The sequence below is a fragment of the Macrobrachium nipponense genome, chromosome 42, assembly GCF_015104395.2.
Source record: "Macrobrachium nipponense isolate FS-2020 chromosome 42, ASM1510439v2, whole genome shotgun sequence".
Taxonomy (NCBI): Eukaryota; Metazoa; Arthropoda; class Malacostraca; order Decapoda; family Palaemonidae; genus Macrobrachium; species Macrobrachium nipponense.
The window spans coordinates 20,200,801-20,217,510 of NC_061103.1; the positions used below are offsets into that span (position 1 = coordinate 20,200,801).

General features: G+C 46.0%; 1 protein-coding gene across 1 annotated transcript in view; it reads left to right on the forward strand.

Moving 5' to 3' along the window:
• Window positions 1-8,552: 8,552 nt before the first annotated feature.
• Window positions 8,553-16,710, forward strand: part of LOC135213002 (gastrula zinc finger protein XlCGF8.2DB-like) — a 105,813-nt gene continuing 97,655 nt past the window's right edge. Inside the window, exon 1 of the mRNA XM_064246779.1 lies at window positions 8,553-8,690. The gene's annotated coding sequence lies outside the window, so the exon portion shown is untranslated. The remainder of the gene's footprint in view (window positions 8,691-16,710) is intronic.

Here is a 16,710-nt window from a genome sequence, read left to right on the forward strand (position 1 = left end):
CTTCTTCGCGCAAGTACCTAGATCTGGGAAAGGGAAAGTTTTCCAATTCAGGGCTTTGTGCTTTCGGCCTAATCCCACAGCCCCCAAAGTGTTCACAGGCTAATGAAGAACGTAGCACTGCCTCATCTCAAGGGAGTGAGGGTGTCCCTCTATTGTAACGATTGGCTGATCAGAGCCAATCCGAAGGAGAAATGTCCTGGAGGCCTTCACATAACCCGGTTTGACCTAGCAAGTTCTCTGGGTTTGTTGATAAACTTCGCGAAATCACATTTCTCCCAGCCCAAGATCGTATCTATCCTGGGATTCGGAGGTTTCTTAGGTTTTTCGGTGCGTATCCATCCCCAGAAAGGATAGCTTGTTGTTCAGAGAAGTCGCAACCTTTCTAGGAGAAAGATGTATGCACAGCGAGGGAGTGGATGAGTCTGTTGGGGACACTCTCCTCGCTTGGAGCAAATTCCGTTCTCTAGGGAGGTTGCACCTCAGACCCCCGTCCCAGTCTTTCTGAATCGGAACTGAAACCCAGATCTCGAGGGTCAGATTTTCAACTTCAAGATCTCAACGAGTAAGAGGATCTCCGTTGTGGGGCAGACCCTCTTCTCTTCAAGAATGCCATTTCCTTACATATGCAGAACCCCAACCTAGTGTTATTTGCAGTCGCTCGGACAATGGAGGTTGAGAGCGACTCTCGTGGTCGAGAGAATGTCCCAGGCACCTGGGTGGGGGAACAGGTGTCCTGCACATCAACAAAAAGAACTGATGGCTTTTGTTTGGCCTTCAAAGCCGTTCCGAGCCCCTCGTCAGAAGACTTCGGTTCAGATCAACTTGTCGCACACAAGCCCCGGCTTACATTCGGAAGCAGGGGGGGACCTCCCTCTTCTCCCTGTACGAAACCGGCAGAATGCTCTCTATGTGTTCGGAGGAAAGGGAGATAAATCTCCCTAACAAAGTTCGTACAGGGAAAAGAAATGTCACAGCCGATCCTACTAAGCAGAAGAAACAAATCCTTCCCTCAGAGTGGACTCTGCACTCGGACGTTATGGCCAGGGAGAATGTGGAAGACGTGGGGCAACAACCCCATCTGGTATCTCTTCGCGACTCCAGGAAAACGCAAGGAAAGACCTGTACTGTTCCCCGTAATCAGACCCGAGAGCAGTAAACGGATAAGGAACCGTTTCCTGATAGGACTGGAAGAAACTTAAACCTTATATGCATTCACACCTCCTATTCAAGATTCTGGGGGAAACTCTACAGGAATTTGCAGATCGGAGGAGCAAGGATGACCTTTGATAGCTCCGTTCTGCCCGGCCCAATCTGGTTCACAGAGGGTACTGGAATGGCTAGTAGATATCCAAGATCCCATGCCACTAAAAGTCGATCTGGCTCGAACTGCCCCACTTTCGACAGGTTTCACAAGAACCTCACCCGGCTCTCAGTCTGACTGGATTCAGACTATCAAGAGTCGGCAGAGCTAAGGGCTTTTTGCAAAGTCCTGCAAGGGCTTATTTGCCAATGCACTATACCTTTCCACCACCAACGGGTCTAACCAGTCGAAGGGGGATGTTTGTTCCGACGGCTAGTGTGTCGAGGGTAGACGACAACGGTGGTTCCTCAAGTCGACCGGTACACCAGGGGGAGAAAAGGGTAGCGATAGAATGGACGAACATAGCATGACTTCCGGACTGTATCTTCCCATTTATACGCTGCAGAGGGATGAAACGTAGTGGCGGTCTGGTGGTCTCGACTATAAAGGGCTACAGGAGCATGCTATCCTTTCTGTTTTTCAGACACAGGGGATTAACATCCTGAAGATAAGATCTTCATGTTTAATCAGTCTTTTGAGACTTCCAAAAATACAAACCCTTCTTGTTTAACCCCAAGCTGGAACCTGGACGTAGTCTTTTGTTCCTGGGTCCTCGAGATTCGAACCTCCCTATCAGCCTCTTCAGAGACCTCCTCTATGAAAGACTTTGTTTCTCTGCGCTTTAGCTTCAGCTAAGAGGTCAGCGAGCTTCAAGCTCTGGGAAGGAATGTGGGGTTCCAAGGAGTCTCTGCTTATTTGTTCGTTTCTCCCTTCTTTTCCTGTCCAAGAATGAAAACCCTCATCCCCTGGCCCAGGAGCTTTGAGAATAGAAAAGCTTATCCTCACTAGTTGGAGAGAAGAGGAAAGGAGACTTTTTGCCCTGTAAGGAGCCGTAAATTTTATCTCCGAGGCAAGAAAAGACTTGGGGCATAACTCAGGACAACCTCTGGTGTCTGTAAGAGACCCCAGTAGGCCTTTGGGTCAAAGAAGTGCCCTCTCATGTCTTTATTAGGAACCTATTAAAGAAGCCCGACTCTCTTGTAACCAGGATAGTATAGACGTTCTGAAAATAGTCAGGGCATTGGTAAGGGGCCATCGCAACGTCTTTGGCTTTCAAGAAGAATATTTCCTTACAAAACCTCGATAAAGCCGACTTTTGTGGAGGTGTGGTCAGTCTTCTCCAACCTACCTGAAGAGTAAGAATTACGTATGAGAAGTGCTTTGGGTTAGGCCCGTACGTATCGGCGGATCAGTGACTGGGCAGGAGCTGAAGCTATCCTTTTTAGATATTTTTTTTCCCCTAGTTTGTTATTTGTATGTTTTTTTTGGTTGTGTGAAGGAGGTTTCAGGAGCACCTCCTTCTTTCGTAGTGCTAACATTTGTATTTTGGTTAGGTGTCGGTTTTGTGCTTGAAGCTCCTTGCATGGTAGTGGACAGGCTCTGTCATTTTAAGGTGGGTTGTATCCCCTTTGACCCTCCAAAAAGGTTGCTTCATGAGGTTTTGTAAGGACATATTCTTCTTGAAAGCCAAGACGTTGCGATGGATTCTACAAGTAAGCCGGAGTCAGTTCCATTGTAGACCCAATGAGTTCTTCAGCTGTGTCCGCCCTCGCTGTAACTCTTCAGCAACGCAGACTAATAGACAGCAACTATGAAATCTTCTGCCTATATCAGTAAGAACTAGGGTGTTTTTTTTCCTTTAACATGTGTTTGTCTCCCCTTTCTCTGTCTTAAAATGTTCTTTCCCTCCACCAAGGGTGTCAATCCAGCTAAGTATATATCTGGGCAGGGCATATCATGTACAAAAATGATATTGTTAGTATACAATAAAGTTTTTGTACATACTTACCTGGCAGATATATACGATTGGATAGCCCTCCCATCCGCCCCCTCAGGAGACGGGTGGACAGGATAACTCTGACAGAGAGGGGATTGGTTCTTACACCCCCACCCAGCGGCAGTAAGGTAATCACCTGACCTACCTTGTAGCGTGTGCCCGCGAGTTTTTTAAATTTCTGTCGTGATCCAGAGACGTAAGCTACGTATATATCTGCCAGGTAAGTTGTACAAAACTTTATTGTATACTCACTTACAATATCATTTTATTGTGTGTGTTCAAATCTTGTCAGTGAGCGCTGGGAAGAACGTGACCGGGACTGTGAACCAAATTGCACCAAACAATACCACGTCATATTGGATTTTAAAAAGCTGCCTTGAACACATATTTTACGAAGACTTTCACATGCTTATTTTACTTCAGTGGAGTTTCATCATACTGTCTCTTTTGTTTGACGACACTTCAGTCTTTTGAATGGATGCTGAAATATTTATTGTCGTTAATTGTTTCAGAAATTAAAATATCGAGTGAAAAAGTGGCCTATTTTTCTGATCAAATGGCTGCATCAGTGATGTTTGGATCCTAGCTAGGTACTTCAAAAATAGTGATAGGTAAATGACTGAGCGCCACATAATGGCTCACCTCTCCCAGAGCCTTGCCACCTTGCCAAAATCGTACTTAGATTTGCTGCCATGAGCATCAGTCTAGTTGTGGTTCCCATCAGCAGCAATGTATAATGTTTCCTCTTGATGTAGTGTTTTTCTCATAAATTTATGAAATGATGGCATAAGTCAGTTGCTTTTTCCGGGAGAGGTGGCTGCTTATGTCGCTGCTTGGTATTTACCATATTAACCCTAGGTTAGAAATGTATGGCAACAATTTTTTTTTTATAATACCTACCTATAAGATACATTAGAATGGCTACTTTCTCTCCAAACGCATGAAAGTATAGGGTGAAATGACCAGCAGCAAGAAGTCTTGACTGAGGCTCCATAGCAGGGAATTCAATACTTTTGGGATGGGGCCACATTCCGGGATTGTGGCTGCTATGTTACCCACTTGGTCCATTTACCCCGATTTAATCCTATGGGAATATAGAATAACTATGCTGACATTGTCGTTGAATTTGGTAAATGAGGGTAGTGCCTATCTGGTAGTAAATGGGTGAGTGCCAGTACTCACCTACTGCTTCAAGTAGTTTTAGGTTGCTGTGAGTCATATTAGGCTTAAGACTTAAGATTACTTTCGATATCAAACTTCTCTCCTCTTTTTAGTAGTATTGAGGTATAGTTGTTGGTGTTTGCGTGTTAAGTTCAGCATGGATTTGACAAGGAAATGAACTACAAAAGTGCAGAATTGGTTGTAGTGTAAGGCTAACAGTTTTTTGCTATGCATTGAACTGGAGGGAAGAGGAGTAGGGTAAATGACCGAGAGGCAACATAGCGCCACAGATCCCGGAATGCAGACTCCTTCCCGAAAAGTACTTTGAATTTGCTTCCATAAGCATCAGTCAAGAGTTGTGTCCTGTCCAGGCAGCATACAAAACCTCTATCTCCTCTAGAAGTAAATATTTTCTCGCTAAATTAATGAATAATGGCATAATTCATCGATTTTTCACAGGGATGGCCACGTTCAGAAGATAGGTGCCGCTAGTCTCGCACGGTCCGTTTAGCCTAAACTGATGGCATCCTTTTAATATCGATTGGTTTTGGCAGCAATGGGGAAGGCCAATGGATTGTCACCAGTTTCTTTGAAGATAATCAGTCACCTCTCATAATGCTGAACTTTTTAGTTTTCCTCCATCTGTTTCCACCTTTTTTTTTGTACTGCCATGTTGGTTTTGGCTATAGTTCTTCGTTTCAATTATTTTGTCGACCTTATAGATCCTTTCAAAGCATTGATAGCAAGTGAAAAATTAGACTTCAGGTATCACAGAAATATTGGTCCAAGAGGCAACGAGAAACTTCATAGGAGAGTACCACATAACGGTATAGTAATGGTTTAGAAAAAACGATCAGACCCAATAAAAAGATGGGCATTAGTTTATGTCCAGACCACCTCTGTCCATAGAGTGGGTAAAATACGAACCAGCAAGATAATTGGCATCATAATCAATATAAGCAGTTTAATACTAACCTCTAATACTAATGTACAGACCTCTCCACAACCCCGATGTCCGACGAGGAAGCTGTATGCACTACTAGGACAAGAATTAAACAACAAACTCTTGCATAATATGGGAGATTTCAGTTGAGCAGTAGGTACACTGGGATACTATGACTCCACATCAAACTTAGAAGGAAAGAGACTTCTAGAATTTGTCAAAATGAATCCTCCACCAATGGGTTGACACATACTAGAGGAAACAACATAGTATAACTTGTCCTACTAATAGAAGATAACCTAGTGTCTGATCTTTCAGTAAGTGCAAATCTAGGGAAAGCGACCATGAAATTATTATATTAACATAATATTCAACATAAAAAGAAAAGACTACGTCAGGAGACCTAAGAAAACTAATCTAGATTACGACCAACAAGACATGGACATTAACAGGAGCCTTTCTAGAAGAAGGCAAAGAAAACTGCTCCAGATGTATCCCTTAAAGCAAATACTAACAAAATACAACCCTCACCTAAGTGGGTTCAACAAAGAAATTAGCAGTAAAAATAAGAAAGAGACAGCATTGCACAAAGTCAATGAATGCGCACCCCAACACCAGAAAAAGCAATCAGGCATAAAGAACTGTGGTAGAATGTGGATAAATTAGTAAGAAGTGCAAAGACAATGAGATACGAGTTGCATCGTTTGTAAAGGAAAACCCAAGATTCTTTGTCCATGTTATTATAGTAAGTCCATAAAAAAATAGCCTAGGTCCCCCTAAGAGACATTGACTCAGAACCTTGGCAAAAGGAGATTACTGAATAAGTTTTTTTACAAGATTTTTTCATAATTGCAAGGCACTACATCAATCCCTGAGCCAGCTATTAAATATGAAGGGCAGGACCACTTTGACTAATAATTAATTTACAGAAGAATACATTAAAATCAAAATAGAAAAACTAAACAAGTTCAAATCTCCTGCCGCGGATAGGAATTCATCCAAGAGAAATTAAAGGTTAAACAGTAGATAGTTCCTCACCTACTATACTCTACAGAAATTGCAGAACAATGAAAGACACCTAAGGAATGGAACTAAGCATGTCCCCATTTACAAAAGAGTTCCAAGCGAAGACCCTTGTAAAATTTTGAGTCCAATATTACAGATCAAATTGTGGATCACATTGATAGAAAACAATCCGTTGTTTAACCGTCAACACAGCTTCAGAGAAAATAGAATCCTACCTATCAACCTCTTGAGTTTTACCATAACATGCGTGTGGTATTTTAGTGGAAAAACCGTAAGTAGAGTAATAATCTACTCTACTTGTTTCCAAGAGGCCTTTGACAAGTGCCACACAAAAAACTAATGACAGAAGTTAAAGCTTTAGGATTGTAGGTGAAACAGCAAACTGGATTGAAGACTGGCTAACTAATAGAGAACAGAGGTCGTAATAACGGTGGAAGAATCAGATGGGCAGATGTGAAAGCAGAATTCCTCAGGTTCTGTCCTTGGCCCGCTCTTGTTGTTTTTTATTTTTATTATAATTATAATGACATTGATGTAGGAGTAACTAGCATTATAGCCAACCAAATTTGCAGAAAACACCAAACTAGGTATAAATGCAGCAGACCCAGGACAGTAAAAAGTTTAAGAAATTATCTAAAGAAAATAGGTGAGTGTTAAATAGATGGCAAATGCCTATTAACTTGGATAGGTGTAAAGTGTTTACAATAGGAACAAACAACCCTCATGCCAACTACATGCTGCTTGGGAATGACATAAATAGTGTAGAATAAGAAGAGGACCTTGGAGTCATTATTTCCAAGGACTTCAAAATCACAAAACAGTGCATAAAAGCTGAAAAGAAGGCACAGAAACTAGTGAGATACTTAAAGAGGCAGGTCAGATACAGAAACAAGGAAATGGTGCTGCAGCTCTACACATAAATAGTTAGACCTCATCTTGAATATGCAGTACAGTTTTGGTCACTAACACTAAGAAAGGACATAAATATACTAAGAAGGGGTGCAAGCAAGAGCCACAAAGTTAATTCCATCCATCAGCAAATAGGTTACCAAAGACGACTAAAGAGCCTAAACATGTATGGCTTAGATACACAACGATTGCAAGGACAACTAATAGAAACATTCAGAATACTGAAAGGTCATAACAAAAGTAGACAGTAACCTATTTACTATAAACGAAAACACACAATAGATGGAAACTAGAGCTGAAGAGATAAAACATCCCATTGCAGGAACTTTTTTCATACAAGATATGACACGGAATAAACTGTCCCCCAGAAGTTGTAAACAGCAACGGTGTGGAAGACTTTAAAAGAAAGCCAGACCAGAATCATTAGAACACTGTGGAATGAACAGTAAAACCTGCTCCTAGAGAGTGAGCACACCATGTCTCCTTGGATGGACTAATAAGTCTTTGGAGAGATCCTAATCCTTGTAACTCATGCACTTGGACCCATGCCTGTTGTGCATTATAGACATTTGTGGTAAATTTGCTAAACTGTGAAGATCATCGTTTTTTTTTTTTTTATTGAATTCAGTGCATTTTACCAACCAACAAATGCGAGTTGAGTTAAAGAGAACATCATTAATCTTACCTTGAAAAAATGGAAAATTTGGCTTACATGGAGTGATCACTCAAAGAGTGAGATCTTGCATGCTTTTCAAGCAGCAGTTTGTCACTTGATTTTGAAATTCTAGCATAGTTTGAATTTTGCACTTAGCTAACATGTTAAACAAATGGGCATTGATATTCATATCTTTGAAAGCTTATCTTTGGTTAGGATTTCTTGTACAGCGTCCCCGGTTAGTTGGCGGTTCTGTTCTCGTTGGGTTGCTGATAAGCGAAACCGCCATTAACTGAAACTTTGCGATTTTATGCGTTTCAGTTATTGGGGCCATAACTCCTATTATCAGCAACTTATGGCGCCGATAACCAAAACTTAGGCCTTTTATGGCGCCATAAATCACTGATTTTATGACACTAGACAAGCGCCATAAAACTAGAATCTCCATTAACCGAGTCAGCCGTAACCTGGGGACTGCCTATATTCGAATTGTTTTATTTTTTTCAGTTTGATGTTTTTTTCTTTGCAATAGGGTACAATACATGGCTTAAGGTAAAAGATGGAAAATCTCATGTTTTTTGTATTTACAGTTTTGGAGAACGTAATGGAAACCTGTGAACTGGACCAAGATTAATGCTTCTCTCCGTCATAAGGTGCTGTAGCCTCTTTTTTTTTTTTTTTTTTTTTTTTTTTTTTTTTTTTTTTTTTTTTTTTTTTTTTTTTTTTTTCTTCAACTTCAGAGTAATGCAAGGGAAGAACTTCAAATTCCTCACCATATTACAATGGTTCAGTAACTTCTGAATAAATTGTGATGTGTTCCTGATAGCTGAAGTGAAATCCGTGCAGTGAAGACTATTAGGTAAGTCAACTTTTTTTTACCTAGACTGTACTGTTGCATAATTTGTTAACTAGCTTCTTTTGTTAGCCATTAGTACTGAGTGGCACTGCTAACTAGTTTAGTCTAAAAATGGTTTATATCCTTAGTTTCCTGTAAGTGTTAAGAATCTTTACTATATATATATTTGGAATGAATCTTACCTACTATTAGAGTTACCTTTGTCTTCACTCCATTAGGTGTGATTGGCATTTACAAAAAAAATCAAAATACGATTGGCTAACCCACTAAGACACACTGTAATCACCTGTTCCCACAAGATGGTGCTGGAATGTTTATTTGTTCCGATACGTAATACAAACCCTCGGTCCTTTAACAATAGGAAGGTAACTAGCGGCAGCTGGGACGGTCGTAAGCTTCGAACAGGAGAACGGTAGTTAACTGCTTGTCTGATCGTGCGCGCGCCTCCCCGCGCAAAGCCCGAGAGGTGAAGAATCACTTTTGCTTTCGCCGCGGGTGTGAAGGACGTGTTCGTCGTCGCTCTCTGCCGCTTCATCGTCGTACTGTTTGTTTATATTGTTGTTTTTTCTACTAATGGTTTGTTTGACTTGAAAATGAAACTGTAAGTACACTGTTTTCATTTTCATTACTTAATTATGAACCAACATGGAGCTATCGCCGTAAGATATGCGGCGATTTCCTCTCTTTTCATGAATTGAACCCTTGAATTATGTCTCGGTGCCGACGCTCGCGCCGAGTCATGTATTTTTTTTTTGGGGGAAAGTGTGTAATTGAAAAATGTAAGTACTTTTTTCATTATATTTTTGCACTGTGTTCGTTCGTTATCGAGAGCGTGATTTGCGCTCGGCACGAGCCTTTAAAAATATTTTGTATGATAAAATGCAATGAAAGTGGATTCGCAATGCCAGTATTCTTTCATTTTCATTTATTTATTTGCATAATTTGATTTGGATCAATTTCGCTCTACCCGGGAATTGATCCTTACGATTATTTTCTGTGAAAGTGAAATCGCAAGTGCAGTATTCTGTTTCATTTTCATATATATTTTTATGATAGCATCATATTATTTGGATCAAGTTTGTTTCCGTTCTTACCCGGAATTGATCTTTTCCCCTTTTAAGTTTCTATGAAGTGAATCGCAAGGGCAGTATTTCTGTTTCATTTTCATATTACTTTTCACTGCTGTGTGGGGGTAGGGGAAGCGAAGGTCTGCCAGGAAGTCGTCGGAAAGTCTCTCCCGCGACTCCCTTGGTATCCGATTCTTCGCTCTTCCTTCCTGCCCCCCCTGCTCAGCTTCTTCGTTGTATTTGTATTTGGGGTCTTCCTTGCGTTCGGGGTGGGTCATGTCTCCCCCCACCCCCCCGTGCGTGAGGGAACCCCTCTTACTAATCTGTCGTGCTACCGCAGGTGCTACATCGTGGGAGACGACCTTGGACAGGTATGGGCCACTGCGGCTGCAGGGCGTGCCTAGCATCCACGATCTGCTGCAGCGTCTAGCGAGGTCTGGGGCGGTGACCTTGGAGTGGTCTCCACTACAACCTTCACGGCCGCTTATGCTGCTTCCCCCCGCTGGTCTCACTCACCCCCATTGCTGTGTCGGTGACGCCGTCTGCCGCTTCTAGGGCCGGTTCCGCCGCCGTACCGAGGAGGGGTATGGCCGCCGCCGCCTGTGTTTTCTTCGTGTTGCCTGCCCCAGACTTCCGCTTTCCAGCAGCTCGCCCCTAGACCGCCGCCAGTACCAGGTTCCCGCTGCTTGCCGATGATTCTACGAGCGATGGCTGGGCCTCTGCCGTACCTGTCGCTGATGTGGTTCCCGCTACTGCTTGGCTGTCCCTTCTGTGTTTACCGCTGCACCGCTGTTTCCTGAGCCGCTCCTGAGCTGGGTTGCTGTTTCCTGCCGCTCCTGGTTTCCTGCGCCTGTTTCCATGCTGGCCTGCCACACCCTGGTGTGTCTTCCCCATTCCCAGGTCCTTCCGGACAGTGCAGTCGGGCCGTGTTGCTTCGGCAATAGGCCCGACTCCGGCCTGGATGGAGGACCTGACGACTGTCCTGCGTGAGCTGACGAAGAAGAGGAAGGTGTCATCTTCGTCTTCATTTGCTGCTGCCTTCTTCCCCTTCGACTTCTAAGGCCCATGAGCCGAAGAAGAAGAAGGCTGCCTCTCCCCACCCCCCTAAGAAGTCTCCTTCGGGAACTTCTAAGGGCCCCCCGTCCCACCTCGGTGGGACGGGGGGTCCTTCTGCTGGTCCTCCTGCTCCTTCGAGCGGGGCCCGTCTCCCTTCCGTAAGGAAGAGATAGACGGGGACCAGAGGAGTATCGTTAGCTCTGGTACTTCCTCGCCTGGTGCTAGCGCGATGCCGCTACGCAGGTTCCGGCTCGGTCCTCTCGTTCGCGGGAGAATCCCGAGTGTACGCTCTCCCTCGGGAGACCGTGCAGCCAAAGTTTCGGCGCCAGAGTTCGCTCGGCGCCAAGACCACGGCAGGAGCAGAAGGCTGGCGAGAACCGCTCAGGTGACTCTCGCCAGGCCAGCGGCCGCTCTCGCAGCGACCAGCTGGTAACCGGGTTTCCCCCCTAAGAAGACTCCTGCGGGAACTTCGAAGGCTCGTCACACTCCGGTGTGACGGGGGGGGTTCTTCTGCTGGTCCTCCTGTTCCTTCGGGAACGGGGCCCGTCTCCCCTTCTGAAAACGAAGAAGAAGAAGACGGGGACCAAGGGTGTGCTGGCTACCGCTGGTACACCCTCACCTGGTCCTTGGCAGCTCTGCTGCTAAGCCAGGTACCGGCTCGGTTTTTTCTCGTCCGCGAGAAGTTCCGAGTGTACGGTCTTCCTTTCGGGTGACCGTGCAGCCAAAAGTTTAAGACGCCTGAGTTCGCTCAGCGTCATGACCGAGGCACGGAGCAGAAGACTGTCGAGAGCCGCTCAGGTGACTCTCGCCAGGCCAGCGGCCGCTCTCGCAGCGACCAGCCGGTACCGGTCGGGTTGGACGTGACGGTCTCTGACCGGCCACTGGGTTGAGGCTGGGAAGAGGTCCCCCAGGTCCCCTTGACCGACGGTACCAGCCTCGGCTGGTACCAGCGGTTTGACGTGCCGCGAGGACGCTCACCGGCTCTCACCGCGAAAGTGAGCTTCTGCAAGGTCACCTGACCGACCGCTCCCACAGGGACCGCAGGGCGGATACGATGACCAGCAGCAGCTCGTCTGACGCACTGGACCTGGGGTCGACGTGCTCAGTCGAGCTGCTCGCACAGGTGAGCGGCACGGCCAGGCCTGCAGATCGATCCCCACCGCTGGGTTGGTGATCGGCTGCAGCCCCCCACGTACGCTGGTCCTGCCAGCGAGCGGGGGGGGGTAGCGTCAGGTCTGTCTCTCCACTACCTTCAAACTTCCTCGGGCTACACCGGGAAGAGCGAGGTAGCTAGTGGAGTGATCGTGAGTGGTGCGCCGCTCACGATCCCGTCACGACACCGCACGTGCCACGTATGGTCTTAGGACCAACCAGGGACGTACGCGCAAGTTGATTGGAGGCGACCGTCAGGGGGGGGTAGGGGTAGCGTCATGTCCTGTCTCTCCGATACCTTCAACTTCCTCGGCATACGCCCAGGAAGAGCGAGGTATATAGGAGTGATCGTGAGAGATGCGCCGCTCACGATCCCGGTCACGACGCCGCACGTTGCCAGGTATGGTCTTAGGACCAGCCAGGACGTACGCGCAAGTGATTGGAGGCAACCGTCAGGGATCTGTTGCTGGTCCTTCTTCTGAAGGAGGAGGGTCTTGGGAGCTGCTCTTGTTGGAGGGACTGGATGGTCCTACTCCTCAAGACGCTGTAACTTCGAGATTCAGAGTAACTTGCCCAGGTTATTGCACTGATTCGTCAGCACAACGACCTGGGGGAAGGATCGCCGCTACCACCAAGCAGAGCCCATGTCTCTGCTCGAGTCGTTTTGGGGCCCGAGAGGGAACCCAAACCGACGGTGGGTTTGCAGCGATCGGAGCTTGCCGATTCTGTCTTGAACCAGAAGTCCCTCTCGTCTCCGGACAAGAAGGCTCTCTCAGTTCTGGCCGGTCAATTCAAGCTACTTTCACCTCCTCTACTGCACAGCGGCGTTTTTCTACGTGTCTTCGGACACCGTATTTAAATACTCCTTCGGTCCTCCTGAGAGGTTTCGACCTCGACGAGGACTGGAATGAGTCGGAGGAACGGTATCGGCTCTCTCCTGTCAGGTGTCGATCAGCCCCACCCAGACGACGTTCACAGTGGCGGCAGCCCACCCTTACCTACAGTGAGAGTTCGTAACCCTCCTCGGGAAAACGTTTTCTCCTGAACGATACGTTTTCCCAGACTCTGAGAGGCCATCGCCGCAAGGCGATGGCTGCTCCTACTCTTCTCCCAACTGCTAGTTCCACTGGGAAGGCGATGAGGTATCCAATTGCCTCCCCCATTCCCTCTCTCCTTACGGCTACGAGGGAAAGGGGAGGGATCCTACAGAGATTTCTCTGTAGGATTCCACGCTGGGGGACTGCGCTACCGGTGGGGACCTTCGGGTCCTACTGACGTAAGGCCCCGGTCGTTGAGGAGGGATCCTGCCCCATTTCTCGATTCTACGGGAATCGAGAGGGGACCCACCAGCCGATATCGTTTTGACGAATTCGGTGGGGGTTTTCGCAGACTGCTTAGATTTCTACGGAATTTCTAGCGCATTCAGAGTGTTTAGAGTTTCTTACGATCTCCAAACACTTAGGCGAGACCACGGTCCAAAGTGAGCGAGACGAGAATCCCCGATATGTTACACCGATAATCGGGACCTCGCCTATGCTCGAATTCTGGAATTTCTAGCATTAGGAAGAAGACTGCTGCTGAAAGAAGACTATCTCACAATAGGCGACCAACCTGAATAGAGAAGAACGGACGGGAATATCCAGTTTTGGCTTGAACTATCGTCTTAGTATTCTGTTACACCATTGAACGCTTTCCTTCAAGGGAAGACCTTCTTCACTCTCTTTGATAGAGACCGAAGGTGGGTCGATCTCCAATCCTTTATTTTGTTTTCTTGAAGGAAAGAATTTAGGATGGAGATTGTTGTTCAGAATCCTACAAATATACTACGTATATTTTAACCTCGCGACATGATTCTTGCTAAGCAGTTGAATGGTCCGAGGGGTAGGCGCATATCCTGGTTATTTTTCTACGGATTGCGACTTAGACGAAAAGTATTCTAATTGCAAACAAATGCAACTCGGGGTTGCCTGCAACCTCCCAGGAGTTTCCAGTTTTCATATACTTATGGTGTTGTCACAACAACACCATTTAGCTTTTATATTTACCGAAATTCGTTTCGCATAAATATAATTGCTCGAGCATATCTTTTATGCTCGGTGGTTCTAGCCGAACGCATTTCCTTCGTGGAAAGGATTACTTTGGCAACTCAGGATGACGAGTCAGCGACAGCTACTGCGTATTGAATTGCCCGAGGCATTTCAGTACCAGCTGCCGCTTTGAAATGGATGGTTGGTTAGTCTTTTCTCACCTGCATTGATTGAATACCAACCGTATCTCTGCCCAACAATCAATGACTTAAGTCCTCTGATTAACGGGGATTCTCGCATACATTGAATACCATACTGACTGCTGACGCTAGTAGTCATCGTCTTCGGTATTGCGAGAATTTTAAACAGAGATATCTATTCGACTCTCATCTTGTTCTGGTTTACCGCACGTAACCAGAATTCTGTAATAGTCTCTTGCTGCATCGTATCTCGATAATGCGAATGATTTTTGCGCTCTGAGTTTGTCCTCAAAATATCTTGTATTCGGAGGTGTGCATTGTTCATTGTGCACCCCCGGATTAGCAGATGTATTGAAAGACAATCGCCTACCCCACACCTGCCAGCTCTACTTCCAAACGTTTCACCCATGAGAAGCAGTTCTTCAAGCGGCTCTCCCCTGTGTTTCATTACTGAAGAACGCCCCGCTTTCATTGCACAACCGGACAGCAATGAAATGGCGGTTAGCGTTTTCAGTCATTTGTTAAGCACAGGTTTAGAATCTGAGATTCCTTCTCTCGATTCAGCTGGAAGACGTAGGTTGCATTCATTGCCTACCTTCGTCTTCAACGTCACATAGTGTTGTTTCTCCTTAAGCTGGAGATTCAACGTCTATGAAGTTTTCTTGCCATCATGGGACCTCAGTCTTTTTGAAGGCAATTGACTTTCGCCTTTTGAGCTTATGCATTAAGAGAATCATCGCCGCGCCGTCCGGCATCGGTGGACTAACAAATTTTTTTATTTGTTTGGTCTCTTCAGCATAACTCTTTAAAGGGCGAAGGTCACGTGACTTACCCGGATGCTTGGACAACTTGCCTCTACTGATTCCGAACCAGTCAGTCCGGCAGCTGTCAGAGCGCCCGATTCAGTTACGAACTATGCTGTGGACTTAGTTCGGTTGTTCCAAGAGCAATCATTACTTCGTCTTAATAGCTTGTCAGTATGAGTACTGTACATAACCAAAAGTCGAGAAGATGGGATAGGTCATACGACTATTCCCTTCTTTTCGTCTTAGGTAACTGCATGACTTCTCTTGAGAAGTCAAGCACAAAGGGATGGGGATTTGTGACGCTCGATTTCGTACCGATCTTCGTAGTCGAAGACTCAGAAACCCTTCGGTTAACTGATGATTGGTTCGAGTCCTTCAACATTACCCTCCCTAATGGACTTCACCGCCTCCGATACGAAGGCTATGCTGCTTTGTCCTGTGAAGGCGCGACGGAGCTGTCTGAAGAAACTCGGACACCCAGGATGAGTGTGGACGCCTCTTCATCATTCTCTCACGCGTTCCGCAAGAACTTCTCCTGTGCGCAGGTAATGAAGGCAGGCGCCTGTCCAACCGGACCTGCATGCACCTCCTTCTACCTTCAGCATATTGCCCACAGTTCCTTGGATCTTTTCCTTGGGAACCGTGGTGGTTGCTCAACACTTTGTGTAGTTAACCCAGACCCTCGTCAGCTGAACAGCATTCGAGTCCTGGTGTGACCGTAAGAATGGATGAGGAATGAGAGTGTGAACTGGCTCCTCTTCCCATCTTTTTTCTTCCCTCTACCTCTGGTAGAGGGACACGGTCGTCACCCTGCTGGGTAAGGACGAGATGCAGGTGAGCTACTCAATAGAGCACCATCCTATCCCTTTCAGTAGGGATAGGAGTAAAAATATCCACCACTTCCTCCAACAAGGGGGAGGAAGTGGATGCCAATTTGAGACAACCCATCATTTTATGATTGTCTCTTGCAACAGGAACAAGTTCTTGCTTGCTGGTACGAAGAGATACGCTTGCCTCTCTCTTAGTACTTGGCCCAGAGGTCTGACCATTGATCCTGCGGTGCACACCCCGATCAATCGGAAACGAGGTTTGGATCCCTCCCTTGCTCTTACGACCAGGGAGGCACTCCAGGGTTGGACGAACACCATCTGTTCACCAAAAAGACTCATGATTCTCCCACCAAGAAGTGAGTCTTCCTATTGTTAAAGGACCGAGGGTTTGTATTACGTATCGGAACAATGCAATTTGTCGAAATTGCATTTTTTCCTAACTATACAAACCTGAGGTCCTTTACATATAGTCCCACCTCATGCCACCCCTCACTCTGCAAACTTTTTGCATGAGCCTAAAGCAAAAGTGATTCTTCACCTCTCTCGGGCCGCGCGGCGCGCGCACGATCGGACAAGCAAGTTAACTACCGTTCTCCCCTTGTTCGAAGCTTACGACCGTCCCAGCTGCGCTAGTTACCGTTCCTATTGTTAAAGGACCTCAGGTTTGTATAGTTTAGGAAAAATGCAATTTTCGACAAATTGTCAGATTAATAAACATTACCTTAATATAATTTATCTAGCCCTAAATCCCCCCAAACCGCACCAAAATTTACCACATTGGCAACCGTGTTACCTCCTATTCGGTCCGCCAGTTGGTAACGCTGCCGTTGACAGTTTACAAAACCTTCCCTGAAAATCAGTTGTTAACGAGCACCCTGTGTTGTT